The sequence below is a fragment of the Temnothorax nylanderi genome, unplaced genomic scaffold (assembly GCF_030848795.1).
Source record: "Temnothorax nylanderi isolate EJ_2023f unplaced genomic scaffold, tnyl_v1.0 TNYL_tig0557_pilon, whole genome shotgun sequence".
NCBI lineage: Eukaryota > Metazoa > Arthropoda > Insecta > Hymenoptera > Formicidae > Temnothorax > Temnothorax nylanderi.
The window spans coordinates 95,001-108,571 of record NW_027249619.1 but is presented as its reverse complement, the minus strand read 5'-3'; the positions used below and the strand labels follow the sequence as shown (position 1 = coordinate 108,571).

General features: G+C 34.3%; 1 pseudogene; it reads right to left on the bottom strand.

The window, feature by feature from the left end:
* Nucleotides 1-332: 332 nt before the first annotated feature.
* On the bottom strand, nt 333-3,572 carry LOC139783906 (UBX domain-containing protein 7-like; annotated as a pseudogene).
* Between the last annotated feature and the right edge of the window lie 9,999 nt (nt 3,573-13,571).

The following is a 13,571-nucleotide window of genomic DNA, read 5'->3' as shown; positions in this document are numbered from 1 at the left end:
TTAGATGACGGTCCACAGGATATCCGAGGCAGATCGAAAAATATCGCAAGATATTAATTATACACTCGCGATATCGTATGGATATCGTATGGATATTTTATATACAATGAAATTATGGTTTAACCAGAAAGGGGATAATCGTACAATCGTGGACAGAAATATTGTTTCTCTTTTGTGATAAATTTCGGAATGTGAATTCGTCTTGTTTAATAAAAGAATTCTTCCATTGGAAAATAAATTGTAAAATTAAATAAACACATTCCGAAATTTATCACAAAAGAGAAACAATATTTCTGTCCACGATGTACATGAAAAAATAAGTATATTGTACATTGCATATTAAATCTTTATTTATTAAAAGAATATAGTTTTTAAACAAAGTACCTCTAATTTAAAAAAAATACAATCAGTAAAAATAAAAATACATATTACACGAGTCTGAAAAAGCTTTCGACCCGAGGTGCACACGATATTTTTCACAACACCTTTACGAAAATGTTCGACTTCCATGCCTGTAGAAAGGAGCGAGAGTGGCCAATTTCACGCCAGGGCTTACTTTCCTTCCTAGGGAAGAAAATTTATACTTTTCACCCGGTAAAGCGGGCGGAAAGTAAGCCCTGGCGTGAAATTGGCCACTTTCGCCTCTCTCTACAGGGATGGAAGTCGAACATTTTTCCGTGGAGGTGTTGTGAAAAACATTTTGTACACCGTACAAAAATAGAGGTACATATATAAAGTACTTTTAAACTTTAACACTTTTTGTAAAAAAATAACAGCAATAAATGTAATGTTGCTGATTACCACAGGAAACATACGGTCTCGGCTTTTTCACAAGTGACTAAGTCCTTTTTCTTACGTTACACAGATATGTCGAAACAAAGTATACTTTTACGTGGGGAAAATATTTAATTATGCAACAAGGATGGTCTTGTTCAAGAAGGAAAAAAAGAACGTTAGAAAAGGCGCTATTAGAATTTTTACGAAGGAACAGTTGGTTTTTTTCTCCTCCGCCCGAGACCGTATGTTTTCTATCGCGCTACAATTAAAAATGTATTAATATACCGGTTATAACAATAGCGGCATCGGGGGGAAGCCTAGTGGTTTCTTATTGTCGGCGCTGAATTGCAGGTTGAAACATATTTGTAGAATGATGAGCTCGCCCACGTGTATGCTCGCACATACGAAATATTCGCCTTTTTTGTGCGCTTGATGTTACCGGAAGCAGCGACGGTAAAAATAAACGCGGCAAAAAGGGTTACAAAGTGAGCACACCTCTCTCTTTCTCCCGTTCATAAAAGGGAAATAATGATATAGAACGCACGGTCGGTCATTCGTTTCCACGAAAACAGTCAGTTTTCCCGCACTATTATGCGATAAACGTTGCGCTGACGCCGAGCACGATAATAAAAAATAAAAAAATAATAAAAATAAAAGGACATTGCGGTAACACATACATAGCATTGGATAACGCCCAGTTTAATGCTTGTTACTTCGAGTGTCATACGTGATAGAGAGAATTGCTATAGAATAATAGATTACTGCCTGTTTTATGTCACATACGATTTCCTTATAGAATATTGCAGTGTTCTCGAACTTTAAATCACATAGTGATTTGAGTACATATGAAGTACATATTTAAAACTAGCGAAAATAATCGTTTTCTTAAAAAGGATTGCACATAAGTAAACAAAAAAGAAATAGGAAAGTATGCATTTTTTACATGTCGTGTATCTAATGACGCTTATTTAGAACAAAAGGATAGGAAAATGTATTATAGTCACACGACTTGTTGGAAAGATTTAAAAATCTGAGTCCTCACTCGTAAGTTATCATTTGCACAGAAAAATGTACTTACAAATTAAGCGTGATTTAAAATTCGAGAACACTGCAATCGTTCAAACATCTCGTGAATACATTTTCAATTGAATAATACATTAAGACAAACAATTTTTACAGTGCGAACATGCAATTATCTTGTAAGTTATGTCAGACAGTAATCTCGATATTTCGGATAGAAGATAATTAAAATAGACATTATAAATTTTGTTAGAATGCATCTCGCGTTTAGAAAAGTAAACAAATAAGCTGCTCTTCCAGACACAACGTTTTAAATGCTCCGATAATCTAAATGTGAGTAATTCTAAATGTAAGTATATCAGCTCGTTGTGCATTAGCTGAAAAACGTAAGACGAAAGAAAAATAGGCGTTCAACGGTCACTGTAAAATTGATTGCGTGTGACATACACTTAACTAAAGGTTCTTATTTCCTAATATGAAACTTTCCTTACGAGAATAACACCTATCCGAAATAATACTTAATATTTTGCTAACGCGATTATCTACATATAACACTAAAATTAAAGATTTTTGGTTTCTTTTTGCATTACGCTAAACCATATTTCAAAATGTAAAATTTAAATACTAAAACTTTCTCTAATTTTATTTGATCAGCTATATTATTTCGTTTTGGCGGCGTTTTCGTAGGAAAACTATTCCACTCCTTGGAAGAGTCAGATGTAACTTGTTAACTTTCGGGAGATGCATGTGTGCTTAATGCATCATTTAAATCAAATATCAGACTGTCCACGGTAATATTTTTGTAAGTTTTCATACATTCTCCCGTTCTAGGATCTACAATCACCAAATAAGGATATGCCATCACTTTGTAAAAATCTATATAACGTTTCCCGTCCGAAGTGTTAGACAAGACCTAAAATTAAAAGCAACAAATGTAACTCGATGAATCAGAACGTCAACTATAGAAAGTGACATGATATTCAGGTGACATGACATACTTGCCACAAGATAAAGTGATCCTTCACAATTTCTTGGATATGCTCGTTGGACCACACGTCTCTATTGAGAATCTGACAACAAAATTCCTGTGGATCCTGAACATTGACGAGCAGCCAACGATTTAAAGTTTTTGCGTGGTCCCATGCTTCCATGAAGGAGCCTAAGAAGAAAATATCGTATGGTGGTCTAAATAGATCTTCCAGTCGCTTCGTTTTCTTTTGAGATATATGCTTTGTGCCAGTTACTCTGCGAGTCATCTCTTCCTCTTGTCGTCCTACATTAATTACCAGCATGTAATAATAATAATAATAACTTATTAACTTCAACTTACATGCCAAGAAGTAGATTTGAAGAAACTTGGTTTAAAAACTTAACATCCTCATACCATCCATGCAACCATCCCACTTAATACACCTATTCTTAATTGTCCAGTACGTATACATATTCTAATTGATATAAGTTCTAGGACAAAATGCGTACGGGTTTCTGCCGCAAAATCACGGAATCTGTCATACACGTTGTTCGACAATTGTGGCAATGAACAATATCGGCTCCGGAGGCACTAGCGTCTCACGCGTGGGTAATATAGGAGCCCTCACGGGCGGCTCGGGATCCGCGTTCTCGGTCTCCGGCGGTCTGCCACCCTCGAACATCAGGCTAATTGCCATCTCCACGTTTCCATCGGCCAACGTCAGGTACTGCTGGGCCGTCGCCTCACTCTCGCCTAAACCAGAGGACACAAACATGAAAAACGCTCGGGTACGTCGGAACAGCATAATGTGCCTAACATTTACACCCTCGGCATTGTCGCGATTCACACACGGACTCGAAGAAAAGCACTGTGGCACTCGTATTCGCGATGCTGTCTGAGTCGCGCTATTTAACCTGAACGATAATTCTCGCGCTGACGCACGGACGATGTAACACTTACCCGTCACCTCGATCACTTGGATGATTGGGCGGCGATACCGCGCAAGATAAATGCCGATCGTTGACTTTGAACACTGAAGGAAAATAACTCGTGTCGCGATCACTCGTTGTTAACGTGCACATTGACAAGATGTCCGACCGCCGACGTCCGACTTCGTGTTCGTAGCTTCGTGCGCTTCGTGCCCGATCGACTCTCATCGGGGCGACTTCAGCTCGCCTATGCGCGCGCATCAACACGCCGCCTTCGGACTTAGCCGATTCGGCGTCGTCGGTGAAAGCAACACGCCGCGAGCGGATTTTATCTTCTGATCCGTATTAATTTATATATTCTGAGTAGTATATACGAGAATTTACGAAAAATAATATACTACTGTGAGATATTACAAGTACATCCTGAAAATTTACAAAAAATAATGTATACATATATCCTAAAGGATATATATCCTTCAGAAGATCTCGTAAGATATCTTATGCAAAGCCAACGGATATGGCAGAATATTTAGATATCGTGAGATCATAATAGGATATCTCACGATATCCTATTGGAATATCCCGGGATCACCTGCTGTGATATCTGTGGGATCGTATTTGGAAATCTGGACCAATTTGGGATATCCTCAGGATACAGTGTGCTGTGTGGGTTGATCTTGATTGTGGAAACTGCATATATGTAAATTTTAATAGGTTAAAAGGATCTAACTTTTATATATATCATTATAATGATATAAAGCCAATGGCACACAATACGATTTTTAGATGTAAAAAAAGAAAAAGGGATACCTTTGATATAAATAACGTATAATTTTCGACGTGTTCGACGTGAGATTCCGGCCTGCCCGGCCATAGAAGGAAACAGAAAGAGATCGGGATCGGAATTACATGCAGATGGCGTTGGCATAGAAGGATAGCACATGGATATACAAACTTGTCCATTTTGGGATATTCCTACAGTGTCCACAAATGTATATCCTATGGATATCTTTATAAGGTCCATGGACATCCCGACAAGAAATGGACATAAAACGGACATCCATAAGATATCCTGTGCTGTCTGGGATATGGAGTAAACTTTGTTAGCAGATCAGTTGAAGAGCCGACGCAGGAAAGGTTAAATGATATAAAACACATTCTAAAATATTTAAATGGAAGTTTAGATAAAGGTTTAAGATATGAGAAAAATGGAAATGTTAAGATCCTCCAAGCATATTGTGATGCAGACTACGCTGGTGATGTAGAAACAAGACGAAGCACATCTGGATATATCATTTTCTTCGCTGGTGGACCAATTAGTTGGTGTTCAAAGAAACAGCCAATTATAGCGCAATCGACCACAGAAGCGGAATATGTTGCAGCAGCTGAATGTTGTAAAGAGCTGGTTTATCTAAAGACACTATTAGAGGAATTACTTTGTGAAGAAATTAATATAGAACTAAATATTGATAATCAAAGTGCAATTGCTTTAATTAAAAATGGAGTTGTGAATAAAAGAAGCAAGCATATTGATGTAAAATTTAGATTTATTCACGAGCTTGTAAAAGATGGAATAATTAGTTTAAAATATCGTCCGACAGCAGAACAAATAGCGGATATATTGACTAACAAGGGAACCTCGCGAAGTGGAAAATTCTGATTTTAATGAAACTTTCCACACATGTAGGAGGAGTAAAAAGATGAATTTAGATATTTTTTGTAGCGGCCCAAAAACGGTTTTAAGGGGTGAAACCACTGCTCATATGTAGAGCGGTTTTTTGCTTTTCTCGATATATTTCGAAAAATATTCGAGATATCAAAAAATGTTTCAAATAAAAGTTTTATAGTAAAATCTCCTCTATTCAACAACATTAACAAAATTTTGAAAAAAAAAGTTTTGTTTAAAAAATTATTTTTAAAAAATATTATATTAATGTTGTTGAATAGAGGAGATTTTACTATAAAACTTTTATTTGAAACATTTTTTGATATCTCAAATATTTTTCGAGATATATCGAGAAAAGCAAAAAACCGCTCTACATATGAGCAGTGGTTTCACCCCTTAGAACCGTTTTTGGGCCGCTACAAAAAATATCTAAATTCATCTTTTTACTCCCCCTACATGTGTGGAAAGTTTCATTAAAATCAGAATTTTCCACTTCGCGAGGTTCCCTTGTAAGCCATTATGTATGAATAAATTTGTAAATTTTAGAGACAAGATTGTTAAAGAACTAAATTAGATTTAAGGAAGAGTGTTGGTCGGTAAATCTCATTTAGTTCTTGAAGTTGCATTTGGATTATATTATAATAAAGACGCGTACGTAAAAAAACCGATCGTCTGAATATCGTACATAGCAACGGAATGATCTTCCCTTTTCTACGGCGGATTCCGGTGAGCTCACCACGCGGTCGATAGAGTTAATCCGATAATTCAGATAAGTCCATTATATAGATATGTAAGAATTTTGCGTTTATTACTAATATTTATTGTGTTGCTCAATACTGATTTAATAACAATAATGTATGAGTTATGAGATAATAACGTTTACACGTAGAGTCATATTTGTTACATTATAATGTTCTTTGTAAGACTAATTTTATATCGATTGAATGATTAAACCGTTAAATTTAAATAGTACACTGCGTTTGTCGTTTAAATTTCAACAGTTTCTTTTATAATTTATAAGGACAAATCACTGACCGAGTGGTACGCGAGAGAATAAAAATGCTGCGTGAAGCATATATAATACTGTGTGCCTTCCTAGTTCTTAGATTGCTAAATGAACAATATAGACACAACAGGATTTTGTGAAAAATTTAATTCATCAAAATCGACTAAAATACCCTTCCTCTTATACGAGGAACCTCTTCTTATAAACTCTTAGGGCCTGAGCAGAATAGCTGACTTATAATTTTAAGACAGTGTTTTATGCTTTAAATCTTTGTTTTTAGCAACGCACAATACTGTCTTATGTCTCAAGTCTTACAATGTTGACACTTTGTACACTCGTTTAAGACTTGAGACACAAGACAGTATTGTGCGTTGCTAAAAACAAAGATTTAAAGCATAAAACACTGTCTTGAAATTATAAGTCAGCTATTCTGCTCAGACACTTATTCCCTTAACGGAAAATCCTCCTCCCCGATAACCAAGCGTGCTAGCACGACAGCGAACGCTGTACTCAGCATGTCATGTAAAAACTATGCTGTCTCTGTGTCACTTTTATATCGATAAGCAGACAGTGCTAGCACGGTGCTATCACGATAATTATTGTTTATCTTATGCACGATGCCAAAAATTTTGACCTGCAAAATGCTACATTTCTCAAATTTTTTTTGTTAATAACTTTTCAATAAACAACGAGCCTGGGTTGAAACCTTCTGAAGATCACTCAGGAGGGTGACCTTTACAACATACTAAAAAATCAAGGTCATCCAAGGTGACCTCTTCCATCTACACAATTACCAAACAATCATCTTTAATTTGAATCTTTCGTTTTTGTGTTACAGAATCATCGTAGCTACGTGGCCGAATAACTCCGCCCGTTGCGCATCGATCGGTGAGTGACGAATTTTTTGTAATGCGGTAATGAATCTGTGAATATTAGATTGTATATTTATGTATTATTTCCATTTAATAATTACTGCGTTCGGCAATACAAATCTGAGGCGTCGGAGTGCTCTTTTACCTCGCAAATCGTTCGGCATTGCCTATAATGCCGAACGATTTGCGAGGTAAAAGAGCACTCCGACGCCTCAGATTTGTATTGCCGAATGCAGTAAATGTAGATAAATGCGACTTCTCACAGATCTGCTGTCCCAAAATGGATAGATTAAATCAGATTATGCTAAATAAAATTAATCCTTTGAGCTCTATCATTTATTGATTCATTGTATTTACGGGAAAATTCTCTCGCATAATATATATGTTGATTTTATCCTAATCTTTTATAGTCTATCCATCTAGTAGCTTGACTTTGTATTAATAAATAAAATAAAATAAAATAACAGCAATAGAAATTTTTAATCGACTCTACTGGCTATTATAATCATCAAGACAATACGATCATGATTTGGTTCGATTATCGCAATAAATTTAATTATTTAAATGAGATGTTTATATATAAGTATGAAAGATTACATCAATTTATAAGGACCAAATCCTTGGTTAAAAGAACGTCTTGACGATAATCGAACCAAATCATGGTCATATTGTTTTGACGATTATAATGGTTTTGACGATTATAAAGTCGATTGAAAATTTCTATTGCTGTTAATTATTTGATTGGCGAAGTAAATGTGATTTATTCAGTTTAAAGTAAAATAAATTGAGATCCAATGAATATTTTGTCGCGGGACAGAATAATTTTTTTATGTAAAAATATTTTAAAGTTGATAGTTTTTACATCAATTATTTTAAAATGCATAATATAATCTGACAAGGAGATGATACATATTTCGTATATCGTACCTATTAAATATAATTTCGTATTAAATATAATTTTAATAATATTTTGCAATAAAATAACGACATGTTTATATAAATATATATGATATAAGTGAAAAAATTTATAAAGACAAATGTCACATAGGCGAGAATATACGAGAAATTCATTATATTGATTACGATACTTATTGCGTGAATATATTGGTTAAAAAATTATTGTTCTATTTGGATCTCACGTCATTCATTCTGAATATCTCATTTGATACTTGAGGTGAGATCAAATAATGTTCGAGGTGTATTTCGCGATTCGGTTCGCGATTCGGTTCGTGAGACGCAGTTTATACTAAAAATTGTTTGTCTATTCGTTGATTTATTGATTGATTCATCGATTGATTTTTAAATTTTAGTTATTTCGAGTTTCTATATTATGTTATTCAAATTCAAATATTAAACAATCGGCGAAAGTGCAAAGTCCTCTCCCGTTGAAATTTAGCAAAACATAAAAAAAAAAATCTTGCCCAGTGGCTTTACGACGATAAATTCTTCTTGTCGTGATAATGTTTTGATGAAAAATCTTGTTTTCTTCTCAGCTCTCTGAGCTAAGATCAATGTACTATAGAAATGCAAATCTTTTTTTACCGTCAGTAGTTAAATTATTAATAAAATAAATTAGATAATTATAACACTTCTGTTAAAAGTTTGTAGTTTTAAATTAGTTTTGCGATCTATTAAATGAGTTTGGTGAGGCTAAAAATAATTAAGGAAATTTTACCATTTGTCGGTGATCAACTTTACGATAACATAGCGATCTTTACACAAATTGACTTAGATTAGCTTAGATTTAAATAAAAAAATGTATATTGAGTGAATATCATGATCATACATAATGAACTATTTTAAAGAGGCGCAATATGAGACATAAATAAGAGAACCAAAACTCGAAACGTTGACCTGATCGCCATCGTAATTGGATAATTCCAGTACAGGTAACTACTGCTCATTATCAGTTGGTAAAGTAAAGGTATCGAGTATTTTGATACTTGGAAACTTCTATATATAAAAAAGAAATCGAAGTATATAGATATTCAATATCTTTACGTTAGCAAATAAATATAAGTGATTATCGGTGCTTTTTTGGAGCATCTCTCTTTCGGATTTACATGTTATGCGGTTCTCTGCCGAGTATTAATGCCTTTTCTGTCGGTCGATGAAGATACCGGCGACGCCACTACCAACAACACCGTCTCCCAATTTCGTCAATAATACGTTGCGACGTTACATAAAAGTCAAACGTCAACGCTTACATAACGCGAGACGTTTGAGACGCGACGAAGACAACGGGCGAGTAACGTAACGTGTAAATCGTCGATCGTGTAAGCGAAATATTTACACGTTCATGTAACCAGCTCTTACGCGTGCAAACGGCTGCGCCTTGCCCTCTTCTAGAATACCACAAGGTAAGAAGCGCCGTTTCGTAACGCGAAATCATGAGTGTTTCAAAGTCAGCGGGTGCACTGGCTTTGTAGATAGCCGGCGTAACAAGAGCCGAGACGCCGCAGGAAACAGGAACAAAGATCTGTAACCAGAGATAGAAGAAGGCATCAAGACATACTGTAGTATCACACAGATATTGCAGGAAATAATGTACGCAATTGGACACGAGATGATGAACAAGGGTAAAAGGGCTATATTGCGAAAGATTACTCTGATGTAACAAACGACGAACATAGACAAAGCCTTCTGGTTTAAAGTAGTCGAAATAATTAAATAATGCTATTGAGGAAGGTTTCGACGTTAGAATAAGATAACTCCATCATTTATAAAGTCTATTTCGGATTTCGAGTAAATTGTATAAAATGTGGAACCTCCTCGTTTGCAGAAAGAGAGAGGGAGGGAGGGAGGGAGGGGAGAGAGAGAGAGAGAGAGAGAGAGAGAGAGAGAGAGGAGAGAGGGAGAGAGAGGAGAGAGAGAGAGAGAGAGAGAGAGAGAGAGGGAGGGGAGGAGAGAGAGAGAGAGAGAGAGAGAGAGAGAGAGAGAGAGAGAGAGAGAGAGAGAGAGAGAGAGAGAGAGAGAGAGAGAGAGAGAGAGAGAGAGAGAGAGAGAGAGAGAGAGAGAGAGAGAGAGAGAGAGAGAGAGAGAGAGAGAGAGAGAGAGAGAGAGAGAGAGAGAGAGAGAGTTACACACAAATTTTTACATTATTGCAATTAATAATCTTCTATTATATTGCTGTAGAAAGAATAGGAAAGACTTATAATTGTTTAATTTCCTAGATTCCTAGATATTCACATAACGTAATGAAGACAAAGAAAGGCAACAATGCGAAAACTAATTTGCCTTTGAAATAATAAGATATTTAAATTGTAATTCCTATTCTCACAGTTAATTAAATAGATATTACAGCGAGTTGTACATTTAGGATTATCTTTATAATTGATTCTTATACTTTTAGAATAAAGAAACAGAATAAAAAACATACATTTCTTAAATTATATTACTTTACTAATAACTGGTAAAGATAAGAGATATATCGACCACATTTTATACGTTCTAAAATGATTCTACGTAAGAACTTATTTGAAACGAAAAAAAATCTTCATGTTTTCGTAAATATATTTACTTTATATCTATTATCTACTGATATTTTCTTTATTAAGAAAATTTTTAGTTATTAGAAATAAATTATTATAATATTTTTTTATACTAATTATAGTAATTCATATTAATATTTTTTTAAAATCAGAAATAATTATTTACTTTTTTTTACTTAAAACTGAACTACTAGTCATATTAATACATAAATGATCGCATTTTTTCATATTACTTTTACATAGACATTAATGAGAGACGATATTTTTTTCAGATAAATCTTCTTCAAATTAAAATCGTTGAATTCTATCGAAACCAATTGTAATACAAGAATTACTTCGTTTATATCATATAAAGGTTATTTAATTTTGAGATCGTTTATTTAAAATTGAACATTTGTAAATATTGGATGCACTAGCAACTTCTGTCTCGATACCTGCAATCATCGTTGAAGAATCCACGTGTTCACAAGCCATGCGTTTTTTTGCCGTTCCCTCATTCGAAATATCAGCAATATGTAATTCTTATCTCTTGCCCTCTCTCGCTTCTCTTCCCTTCTTCTCGTAATCCGGCTTACGTAATGACGGTAATGTAACCAAATGTATGTAACGCTTGCATAAGATAGCCCCTACTCTACCTACACACCAAGCGGCGACGCGGAGCCGCGGCATAATCTATTGTTTGGTAATAGTTATGGTTCGTTGTGTAACGGACTAGTTAACGGAGGCGATCGATAAGTAACGCGGCATTGCGTTGTACAATGTAGCCGACGCTGCAGGGGAAGGCACCAAGGAGGAAAGCAAATTAAGAAAGCAGTTCGCTGATTCGCCTTCGGCGCCGACATAGTTGGATCGCTTTCGAGGAAGCATGAGTTTTCTGATCCTTTTGATAAAAAAAAATACCGAAAATGAAAGAGGAGCACGTAATATAAACATAATATATATATATTAAAACCTAATGATATTTATTAACTTCTAAACTCTAATTTGATAATTTAATGATTTTAACTTCATTGATAGCAGTACGAATTAAAGAATTATGTGAATTTGAAGAAATGCTGAAGATAATACAAATTAAAACTAGATATACAATAAAAGATACAAATTAATGCGGATTAATATTCATACTTATTGTAGATTAATTTAAGATTAGTTGCAATAAATTATTAAAATTAAACTCAAATAAAGAGGCTTGCTCAGAATCAAATTCAAAATATAATATTGAGTTAACGAGCCATTGGAGGGGAACCTAATGTATTAAATTTGCAACTAAATTTTAAATACTATATTAGCATAATAAGAACTGTGTAACCTACACAATACATGAAAACGTCATATATGATTATTTAAATGTTAGATAACAGATAAAAGTAGTGTACTTACTTCTAAAATGGTAATCAAATATAATCCATACGATCTTGATTCAGATCATTCTCAGTATTATAGTATATAAAATTTACAAAAATTGGAGTGCAAAATCGTAGCATTAATAGTACAAAGCCGTGTGTCCTATGTTGTAGACTCGTGTGTCACGAAGCGCCTGATTGCGATGCTGTTTTCGCAGACATGCTATGAATGTCATTTTTGTGGAGAACCAATTTAAAAGTGTATTGAATTAATAAAAAAAAAACCGTATCAAATGTTAAACATTTAGGAACTAACTGCCAGATTTTAACATCTGCACATAATTCAGTTAAATTTAAATATAACTACAATGTAAGTGTAAAGATTATCTAATTATTTTTATGTTGCAGTATTTTGCACTTGTTATTGATGTATAATTTTTCTTTGCGTGTTATTAGTTTTTAGTTAAAACACGCAATGATGATTTCGTGAGAGATTTCAATGAGTCTCATTGTCAGAAAGAGCCAATTGTTGGAAGATTGAATCAATGAGTTGTAGTTGTTAGATCCTTATTTTGCCCCGCGAGATCTACAGTTTGTTACGACGTAATCAATTTGTGACCCATATGAAACGATAATATAATTAAATCAGTTTTTTTTTTACCTGAATGAGAATCACGTAATGCTCGCGCAATAAGCGTTGCAGGGACACGATGTAACTTTTCATAACCGTTGAAACGGCATATATATCGTGTGACTATTTTGAAACCGTTTGTAAATGAATAGAGATATACATATTTCACATCGTTAGTTGCCTTTCACCCTTAAATAAACGCGCAAGAATATTACGCAGCATTTAAGATTAGATGTAATTACAGGGAAAGGAAACAAAAAAACTAATTGTAAGCAGATTACTATCTATAATTACATAGAAAAGTTACATAAAAATCATTTTTAATGATTTTATTAGTGAATTTACTATGACATTTCTCTATGTTGCAAAATTTGTTTGACAACGAAAGATAGTTAATCTACATGATAGCTTTTTAATAACGATATAGATACGTTTTTAGACGCAAGATATTTGATCACAAACTTAGTGCGGTCAGGCTACTCTGACATCTTCAAAGATTGATTTGAAAATTCGGTTTGAAAATTCGCAGTATTTTTCGCAGAGTTATAGCTTCTTAATAGACATAGCAAAACGAATATATTCGAGCAATCGGGTAATTGAGGTGCACGAACAACAAAGGATCCCTTGACTTTTGTTCTTCATCAATTTTCTTTTTCCTTCTTTTTTCAAATTGTGAACAGAGAATATCAAATAGGCCTTAATAGTATTTCAATCTTATTGTTAGTCGGTGTCTTATCAGTGGTCACTGAAGATCAAGCTTCTGCACTCAAGCATTTTATACTCGCTTGAGTTTAATAAAGTAAGTAAAGTAAAGTAAAGTAAGTAAAGTAAAATTTAAGTAAAGTAAGAAAAATTTACTCTGAAAA